Raw genomic sequence first — 10,614 nt, forward strand, 5'->3', positions numbered from 1 at the left:
TGCCAGAGGCAGGAAATGCATTAGAATAGCACTCGCTGGGTGTCCCTCTTCCGTGCTCCTTGCAGGCTTCTTACTGGGGGCGCAACTGGTTGGCCACTGGGAGACCACCATGCTGGACTCGATGGGCCCCTTGGGTGTGATCCAGAATCCTGGCTCTTCTCCTGTGTCCCTCTATCTAGTGGCAGGGGGTTCCAGCATTTAACTGCCTTGTAAATAAATGTGCAGAGTTGCAACTAGGGCTGAACCTCAGGGTTGAGGTCAAAACCATAGCTGCCAAGTTTTCCCTTTTCTCACGAGGAAGCCTATTCAGCATAAGGGAAAATCCCTTAAAAAAAGGGATAACTTGGCAGCTATGGTCAAAACACACACACACAAAAGAGAGAGAGAGAGAGAATGACCACACAGAGAGATGCAGCACATGGTGAGGCCAGAGCCCACCACCTTGCCACAATTTCCTTTCCCATATGCTTTTTAAAAAGGCATTTTATATCTCTACTTCCTTCTGTCGTCATATTGGCCCCAACATGAGCTGCTCTCCCCCTGCCTGAGACCCTCTAAGCCTGCAGCCCCCCTTTACACAGTCAGCAAGACCCAGCGGCTCCCAAACCTCTTCTGAAAGGCCCTGAGCAACGGCTGGATGCCTGGGCCCAGATACTGCTTGGCCCACATCCCACTTCTAGAAGCCTGAACATTTGAAACCTAAGATAAGCATGGGACACGCATAGAAGCTGCTGCCATTTCCAAGAAATCAGGAAAGAGACAAGTAGTGGCGGCTCCTTGCCCAGGTACAAGAATGTTTTTGATCTAATTGATGGGGGGGGGTGAAGTCTGCAGCTAAAAATTATTTGGGAATTATTCTTTTCCATGGCATAAAAAGCGTCCGTTGTGTGGTTCTCCATTCCAAGCTGGATTGTTTCCCAGGGGACTTTGCCCCCTTCTGCCTCCCTCAGCAACCTCTGAGTCAGGTTGGAAAGTCCCAGGGCAGATATCACAAGATGTTTAAATTGGTTTATTTAATTTATTTAGGAAATTTGCCTGTGCTGCCAGTCATTTTTCAACTAGATCAAAGAGATAAATTAACACAATCTGTAAAGAACGCAAACATCAACAAATCACTACACTGCTATTACTAATAGGAGGAGGAGCAGAAGCAAAGGTCTCCCTCTAAACACTTGCTGAAAAATATGTCTCTTAATTAGCTGCCTAAAGCAATTGAGAGGTAAGTTCAGACACGCTTCAGCAGAGAAGGAGTTCCTCATATGAGGAGCCACCACTGAAAAGGCCCTTTCCCAAGCCCAACACACCATGCACCTCATACTGTGGAGGGACCACCAGGAGGGCTACCTTTGCTGATTAGAACATGGACAGGTTGATCTGGAAGATCTTCTTGCCTATATTTGTAGCCCAAGCCATTTGAAGCTTTCAACATCAAAGCAAGCACCTTGAATTAGGCCTGGAAAATAGCAGCGAATCTCTGAGCTCAACAAAACCTCACTCAGCAAATCTCACTCAACAACAACAAAAAGTTTACGGCTAGGTCCTAAATGCAAGGCAGTTCTGAATCTCAGCCTCGCAAAACTGGTTCACTCCAGATGTTTTGGATTCCCAACAACTCCCTATCAACATGTTTTTAAAGGCTCTCGGGATCCTTTGCAAGGCTCTGATTCTAGACCTGTTCGCAAACTGGTGGCCTTGGCTCTGCCCTTCGTGCTCCCTCTTCGTTGCATCTCCCCTTCAGTGAGGCTGCTAAGGCCACCCCACCCTTTCCATTCCTGAATGCCAGCAAGGAGATGGGGGATTTGGGGGGTGGCAATTCTTATTTAGCTGTATGAACGTTCCTCCAAGCTTTAGAGACTGGTCGAGATGAAAGTCCAATCAGTAAGGGAAAGTTGAGGGAAAGCAGGCTAGCCTACGAACTTCTGGGCAAAGTAGGTAGGTAGAAAGCAGAGGGACTCCGGCCGATGTGGGCAGCTTCTGGTGGAGGTTGAGTGACCTGAATATGGAAGCTCTCACGAGGGGACTGGATGCAACAAAGGAAGAGGCGCTCGAATGGAAGAGGAGGAGGGTGCTGCTGGTGACCGACCAAGGTCCGTTGTGTGACAGGGCGAGAAAGCGGCACAGGAAGAGGAGGGGGATAATTTGGGGGGGGCGGACCTGGGCTAAATAAACTTCTTAAGGGCTTTTCTCCTCCCCGCGAGGGAAAGCAACGCATGACTCAGAGACAGCGTCCGCCGCCCAGGCCAGCCTACAGAAGGCGCGCACAGCAGCGGCGGCCTCAGAGGAGGATCGCCTCCCGCGTCCTCCTCCCCACAGTGCCCCTGTTCGCCAGGAGCCTTGGCGCCCCCCAGCCCGAGCCTAGAGACGGCTCTGCAGGCAGCGGCGGGCGGAGGAGGATGGCGGCGGCGGCGGCGGGCGGGCTCAATTTCGGCGCTCTAGGCAGTGGCCTAATCCGCTTATATGGACGCGCCAGCCATGTTCGTACTCCCATTTTATTTTTAATGTTTAGTTTTCATTTTTGCTTATAAGAATAGCTGAGGGTGCAGTAAACAGTCTTTGGCGAGTTACAATAATCTAAATTCCGTCTGCATGCCAAGCTAGCAAAGGAATCTCAAGTGACGGCATCTCAGGCTGCTTGAATGACATTTCTCACAGGAATTGAAAAACGGAGGCAGGTTTTGCTGAGAAAGTACTCATCCTTCATTAACACTGGGGGGTGTTTGTGTTTCTTTCCACGGTGGATTCCTGCCCTCACGCGCTCTCTCTGCCACAATACACCCTCACCCATTTCTCCACAGTATATACAGGTACCATAGTTGTATTTTCCCGCTTTCCCCTTCTTGCAATCCTCCGCTGCCCCCTACAGGCTGCTTCCCCCCCCCCAGCTGCAATGGAAATCAGGTGATTTCTAGGAAATCCTTCAAGGGACCAGTTGAAGCAAGTCACAGACTGGACCCCCCGCCCAAAAAAGGCCAGGGTTCCCACATGTTACATATTTGGAATTAGTGCAAATGGGTGAAAGACAGTAATTGCTGTGGCAAAATGATACAGGCAACTCCCCACGTGCACGCAATATACTTGCACACAACCGCTCACACACATGGCGCCAGGGACCCTGAAATGGCAGGAGAGTTGGAAAGGGGGCCTTTCTCAATGTTGTGGGGGTCCAACTGTTTAAGGCAGGGGCCCAGGCTGCTTTTTGAACTGCTAGAGGCGGTCAGTACTCAGTTTGCAAAAATCCAGCCTGAGACATTTAATAATCTTCAGGCTGCGTGACAGGACGCTTTTGTCAGAGCCAATTCAAGAGACACACCAGCGAAAAATGATACCATTTTGTTTCCTCTTCTCCTCTGCAAATTGGCTTCTGTTCTTGGCAGGCAGGCAGAGGGTGGGGACCTGCCTTGCCCTCACCACTTCCCTCCCTTCAGGGGAGAGGTTTGTTCCGGGTGAGGCCGGCCAAGGATGGAAGGGAGGGAGGGGAAGCCACAGCAGCTCTCACCATAACACAGCCTGTTTGAGAGGAATCTGTATACAGATGTGGCTGCTTGTGGGGTGACGGTTTTGTCCCCCCCCCTCACAAAGAGTAACTAGGGCTCATCCACACTTGCGCTTCTCCCAACTTTTTCCTCTGTAGAAACTGGCTGTTCACAGCTGAATCGGAGCAAACATCAGTTAGGTTTTCTGCAGATTGACATTTGCTCCAGTTTAGCAGTAAAGAGTGGGATTTCTGGGGGGGGAAGCAGCAGGGCAAACGGAAAATGGCACGGACTTGGACTTATTTTGAGCCAGAACTCAGTTCCTTCACCTCTCAGGTGGGTGCCATTGCCCTTCTAAGAGAATAAGGGAGGCCTTTGTGGCGATTTCCAGGACCCCTTTTCCTAGAAAAACAGCACTGGCTCCGAAATGTGCATCCTGGTCACAGGACGAGTGAAGTGTGGATGACCCCCCAAGCTGGGAACTTGGATCGGGAGAGTTTGACAGATCAGCATTTATTCCAGCACCAGAGGGAGAAATGGTTTTGTCCCAGGAGTGCCAGCTTGGCCCCATGAGCGTGGGTGCCCGGGACCATGGGTGCCATGTGGGGTGCATGGTCCTGGCACTGAAATTTGTGGGTGCCCAGCTCCTTTATGGGGAATTTTGGCACCTATGGTTACTTAACAGCCAGACGGGTGCTGTCATTTCACCAGGGGGGTCCAAAGGGTTATAGATTAGATACGAAGTGCTCTTTCTCAAAGACTCCCGGGTTCTGTTGCAAAAGCCAGGTCTCTTGGGTCCTCTTCTTCCAACATTGGCCCTAGAAGGCCTTCACACTCTTTAACAGCCTCAGAAAGCTTCAACCCAATGAGACCAGACTCTCCCCAGTGACACCTGGCTTTGCCACCCTCTGCGCAGGTAGCAGCATCATGAAATGGATGTTGAGATTCCCCCTCCCATCAAAATGCTGGACCCCATCTGGCGATGGTCCTTCTGCTACAATGCCGTGGTCCCCCTGACTCACCCAGGAACTATAAATCACCATTTCACAATTTCTTGCAGGGATACCACTGGGGGCTGGCCATAGTCCGAGCCTGAGCACTTTCCACAAGAAATGAAATACTGTTATGATTGATTGATTGATTGATTGATTGATTTCACAAAATGTATGTGACGCTTGGTGCCTTCTCAACTCACACATTTCAATCAAAGGGGAGGAGGAAGAGATATTCCAACACTGATTTTATTGACATTGAAAAGCATTCATTCACTCTCTTTTTAATATAAAAAACTTTTCAGAAATTGTAAATGAGCAACACAAATGCAACATACAAGGAAAAGTCAAGCGTTACCTGCATTTCACCAGCAGGCCCTAAAATTCAACAATAAAATCTGTTTTTAAAAATGCCAGTTGCAGTGGTAGTGTGGATCTCAAAAGGACACCTGAGGTGCCAAAGGGCAGGGCAAAGAGGTGTGTTTTTAGCAAACAATAGAAGCTGTAAAGTGAAGGTGTCAGACCCAACTCTGTGTGGGGAGCTCCCATAGATAACAACCTTTCCTGGGCCACTGGCACCCTAAGCATCTGTGAGCAGCAGAAGGTCTGGGACAGCACCAAGAACAGGGGTCAGCAAACTTTTTCAGCAGGGGGCCGGTCCACTGTCCCTCAGACCTTGTGGGGGGCCGAACTATATTTTGAAAAAAAATATGAACGAATTCCTATGCCCCACAATTAACCCAGAGATGCATTTTAAATAAAAGGACACATTCTACTCATGTAAAAACATGCTGATTCCTGGACCGTCCGTGGACCAATTTAGAAGGCGATTGGGCCACACCCAGCCCCCGGGCCTTAGTTTGGGGACCCCTGACCAAGATCCACATTGAATTGCAGTTGGGACAATCTGATTTTGGTGTGGCAGACCTTTTTCCAGGGGAGTGGGAAGGAGGAGGAAGGAGGCACCTTAAGAGACATGAAAACGGAAGGATTTGGGAGCAGGTGTGTGTAGTGTAATGGTTAGTGTGCTGGACTAGGAGCTGGGAGACCAGGGTTCAAATCCCCCCCTCACCCATGAAACTCACTGGGTGATGTTGGGCCAGTCATTGCCTCACAGCCTAACCTACCTCACAGGGTTGTTGTGGAGAATCAAATGAGCAGAGGAGAACCGTTCAGCCCCAATGGTGGAAGGTTCATAGCTCAGGGCATGCAGATGGCTCCAGGTTCAGTCCGCAGCATCTCCAGGTAGAACCAGGAGGGAACCTTTTATGAAATCCTGGAGAGCCACCGCCATCAGCACAGACAGCCTAGAGCTGGATGGAGCAATGGCTCTCTGACTTAGTGCGAGGCAACTTCCTGTGTTGCTCCTGTGACTCTCATTCTGGGCAGAAGAAACACCTTTCCAATCCCCACCCAATAATACATCGCCCACATTGACTGGATAATGCGTTCAGCAGTATGAAATTAAAGCAGAGGACCAAAAAGGTCTGCACTTGCTGTGGCCTCTTCTCTGGCCTGCGGACTGGAGGCAAGTTCATTTGCCTTAGGAGTTTCCAATCTGCTCCTCTAGGTTCAGCAACAACGTCCCGCCTGACCAGGGCACCTAAGGAACAGAGTTGGCAAGGAGGCTGGATGGCTTATTCCCTGCCTCTGGAGCCCCTGTCAGCAGCACACCTTTTAAAATGTGTTTGGGGTGTGTGATTGGGTTGTGGTTTTATCCTGTGAACCGCCCTGAGGCCTGTGGATATAGGGCAATATACAAATTTAATAAATGAACAACAATAACAACAATGCCTGTCACAAAAAACCCTTTCACCCAATTTAGTCTGCAGCTGATACCGTGGCACCAAACTTCTTGGGCAACAGTAATTTGGCCCTTTCGCCTTGCAGTCTCCTTTTGCTGTTCTTTCGGTGGCAGGACGGCCAATTTAAGGTCACTTAACTGAGTGTCTTGAGAGGCTGAAACGTTTTTTGACTCCTCCGAGGTCAAATTCCTGTCACTTTGTTCTTTTGCGTGTAGTCTGTTGTTTTCGCTGCAACGGGCTGAGTGGAGGGGGAGATAGTTCTAGATGCCAACCACGTTCCCATCTCAAAGCAGCCCTGAGGAGCCAGTCAGCCTGGAGGCCTCTCCCCGCTGGGAGAGGCAGGTTTAGAGGCAGGTATTGCTTAAAGGGAAGTGATTTGAAGCTGGCCTCCCTCTTTGAGGGGCTTCCCTCGTTTCTGTTTCTGTGCTGGTTTGAATGTCCACTGCAGGAGTAACAAGAGGAACTAGCATGATGAAGCTGTCAGTGCCGGGGCATTAGATGACACAGAGGCCACCTGCTCCAATCCCTTGACATATCAAGCCAAGCTAATAATAAACATACTCAGAGCAAAGATCAGAGGAGGCTCCAGCAACTCAGCCAAGCCTCTCACTTTAGGGAAGGTGGGAAAGCAGCCCAATCAGGGAGAATAAATCCCTTCTTGTTGTTCAGACCCTGGGTAGAACCCCTTGGATTCTTGGGAGGAAGGGTCACCTCAGTAGCCTGGAGTGCCTTCCATCAGCTTCGGCTGGTGGCCCGGCTACCCCACTATCTGGACAGGGATAGCCTAACCACTGTTGCCTATGGTCTGGTAACCTCAAGGTTAGATTACTGCAATGCATTATACGTAGGGCTGCCTTTGAAGACGGTTCAAAAATTTCGGCTAGTGCAGAATTCAGCGACCAGGTTGCTCACCAGAGCAAGACAGTTTGAACATATTACGCCAATCCTGGTCCGACTGCACTGGCTACCAAATTAGTTTCCAGGCCCAATTCAAAGTGCTGGTTTTGACCTATAATGTCTTAAATGGCTCAGAACTGCAATGCCTCAAGGACTGCCTCTCTCAATATGAACCTACCCGGACCCTGAGATCATCTTCTGACCTGAGATCATCTTCTGAGGCCCTCCTTCGTGTGCCTCCTCCACGAGAGGTCAGGAGGGTGGCAACATGAGAACAGGGCCTTCTCTGCAGTGGCTCCCCATCAGTGGAATGCTCTTCCCAGGGAAGTTTGCCTGGCGCCTTCACTATACACCTTTAGGCGCCAAGCAAAAACGTTCCTTTTCAACCAGGCTTAGTTGCAGTTTCCTGGATTAGTTGCAGTTTCCTTCAAAGGTAGCCCCAGGTAGAGCACATTGCCATGTTCAAATTCATAAGGAACATTGGAAGCACCTGACGTTCAAAATAATAACCACCTTAATCAACAGGGATTAAAAACACAGTGGAACTCATGCAAAGTATGGTAGTTAAAGTGGGAACCGGGAAAAGTGAGACTGAAGCAAACAAACAAACAAAAGTATTCAGGCAATGCTGAATTTAATTTGCCTTGGGCAACTTCTTCAGAGTTCAGGCCCTCAGCCGTATCATTGAAAAGCTACAACTCTGCTCTTCTGGAAAGTCATAAAAAGCCAAACTTGAAACACTTGGGTGGTGTGGGTTTGAAGACTCTTCCCACTCAAAACAGAGGCTGATTTTAACTGCACACGCCTCCCAAGTTTCTAGTTCTACCACAAAGCCGCAAGACGTCAGGCGAGATCTTGAAACCGCAAGGAAGACCGGTTGTATCCTAATTAGATATCTGTAGCCAGGATCTAAAGAACCACAAAACACGTTCCATCTGTGCTTTTTTTCTGAGGTTATTCAAGGGTGCGCAGTACCAGCACATCCCCACACCCCTGAAAAATGTTTAAAGTTACTTATTGCAAAAACATACTGCAACAACTTCATGGTGAGTAGGGGCCACCATGCTTTCTAGATATATAAAAAAGTACTGGGTTCCATGTACCTAAGAGGCGGGAAGTTTCTTCTGGCGGTTCCCTCATTGCGAGAAGTGAGGTTACAGGGAACCAGACAGAGGGCCTTCTTGGTAGTGGCACCCGCCCTGTGGAACGCCCTCCCATCAAATGTCAAGGAAATAAGCAACTATTTTACTTTTATAAGACAACTGCACTGTTTAGGGAAATTTTTAATGTTTGATGCTGTATTGTTTTTAATATTCGGTTGGAAGCTGCCCAGAGTGGCTGGGGAAACCCAACCAGATGGGAGGGGTATAAATAATGTATTATTATTATTATTATTATTATTATTATTATTATTATTATTTCTTCACTGCTCTTTCCCCCCAGGGACCAAAACGCCTGATTTACTTACTTTATTTTTTTCAAAATAACTATGATGCTTTCTATAATTGTGTGCCCAGACCATTTTGCAAGAACCAAGAATAACCAAGAATAACCCCAAATGCATCTAGGCAATATTCCTTTCCCTGCACCTCCCAATGCCTCCATTTCTCCCTCCCGTCTTCTGTGGTTCCCCTGTGATCTGTTTGAGATTGCATGCTCCTTGGGGCAGGACCTGCAATGGACATTCTTTGTAAAGTGTCATGTATATGGATGGTGGAAGAAGAAGAAGAAGAAGAAGAAGAAGAAGAAGAAGAAGAAGAAGAAGAAGAAGAAGAAGAAGAAGAAGAAGAAGAAGAAGAAGAAGAAGAAGAAGAAGAAAGGTAAAAGACCCCGACAGTTAAGTCCAGTCGCAAACGACTCTGGGGTTGCGGCGCTCATCTCGCATTATTGGCCAAGGGAGCCGGCGAACAGCTTCCAGGTCATGTGACCAGCATGACTAAGCCGCTTCTGGCGAACCAGAGCAGCGCACGGAAATGCCGTTTACCTTCCCACCGGAGCGGTACCTATTTATCTACTTGCACTTTGACGTGGCAAACTGCTAGGTTGGCAGGAGCAGGGACCGAACAATGGGAGCTCGAACCGCCAACCTTCCGATCGGCAAGCCCTAGGCTCAGAGCTTTTAGACCACAGCGCCACCTGCATCCCTAAGAATAAAAAAGACCTGCAGAATGCAAATATCATTTGGTCTCCTTCATTTGATACCTGGGGTGTGTGTGTGTGTGTGTGACTTCATGGCAGGGAGTTCCACAGACCCCCGGGATATGAGAGAAGTATAAAGTTTATATATTTGCCTGTACTTCTGGCTGTTTCATTTCATTTCATTCATTCGATTTATATATCATCCTTCATCACAAGATCTCAGGGCAATTCACAGGATAAACTACAAGGAAAAAAACTTGTTTTGTGCTTCTTTTAATTTTTATATGTTGAGGTCTATGGAACTCCCTGCCACAATAACTCAGGGGCCTACAATGCCTGTCACAGGCATTTTCCCACTGCCACAATTTCCCTAATAATTTTGTTGTTGTGTGGAGTAATTTATTACATCTGAAGGGGCAAAACGGACTACCGGAATAGCCCCATCTGAGCCCCTGACAGCTATATGGGGTGTCCCCTAAACCTGCAAAACCTTTGTTTGAGGTGGTGGAGAAGCAGTCTGCAGTGTCAGCAAGCTCCAATTCTCACTTTGTCCAGAACAAAGTCCAGCAGAGGTTTTGGCTCAGATCCCACAAGCAGGAACACCCCTGTCTGAATCGCAAGCCAAACGTGAAACAGGCAGAAGCCAGTGTCTTTTCTGTGACACCAGGTGAGAAAAACCAAAAGCCCACAACTAGGGGGACATCTCTTCTTATGGGGCCTCTGGATGCCTTTTGGGTGGTGCCGTGGGCTAAGGAAGGAGTCAGCCGGGGCTGCCCTCTTTTTGGCTCTTCAAGATTCTGGGCAGTTCTGGGCTGCATCATTAGGAGTATAGCATCTAGATCAAGGGAAATAATAGTACCACTGTTGGTCTCTTCCAACTCTATGATTCTAAGACACGGCAACCCTAAATTAGTATGAGGGCCACCCAGAATAATCCCTGCTTCCTCCTAAATCGGATTCATCCACCCAGCCTGGTGCTGAGTTGTCCTCTGTTCACTGCCAACGCCGCCCCCTCCAGCACAGGCACATGATTTCCAGAAACGAGTCTGAATGGGTTTGGTTTTTTTGCCCCACCACTTTCCTCAGGAAAACTCACTGAATTCAGCAGTCAACAGTGGGGATTCCCAGGAAAAGTGGCAGGACCCCCCCCCCCAAAAAGGAAAAACTGCTCAGATCCATGCCTGAAAATCACAGGCTTGTTCCCAGAAATCACGGCACAAACGGAAGTGTGGGTGAGCCCTAACACTCCAGCTCTCTAATGCTATAACTCTCCAGCTAATAAAACAACTCTTTAATGCAGGGGTCAGC

This window comes from Zootoca vivipara, chromosome 2 (assembly GCF_965207765.1).
Source record: "Zootoca vivipara chromosome 2, rZooViv2.hap1.1, whole genome shotgun sequence".
Taxonomy (NCBI): domain Eukaryota; kingdom Metazoa; phylum Chordata; class Lepidosauria; order Squamata; family Lacertidae; genus Zootoca; species Zootoca vivipara.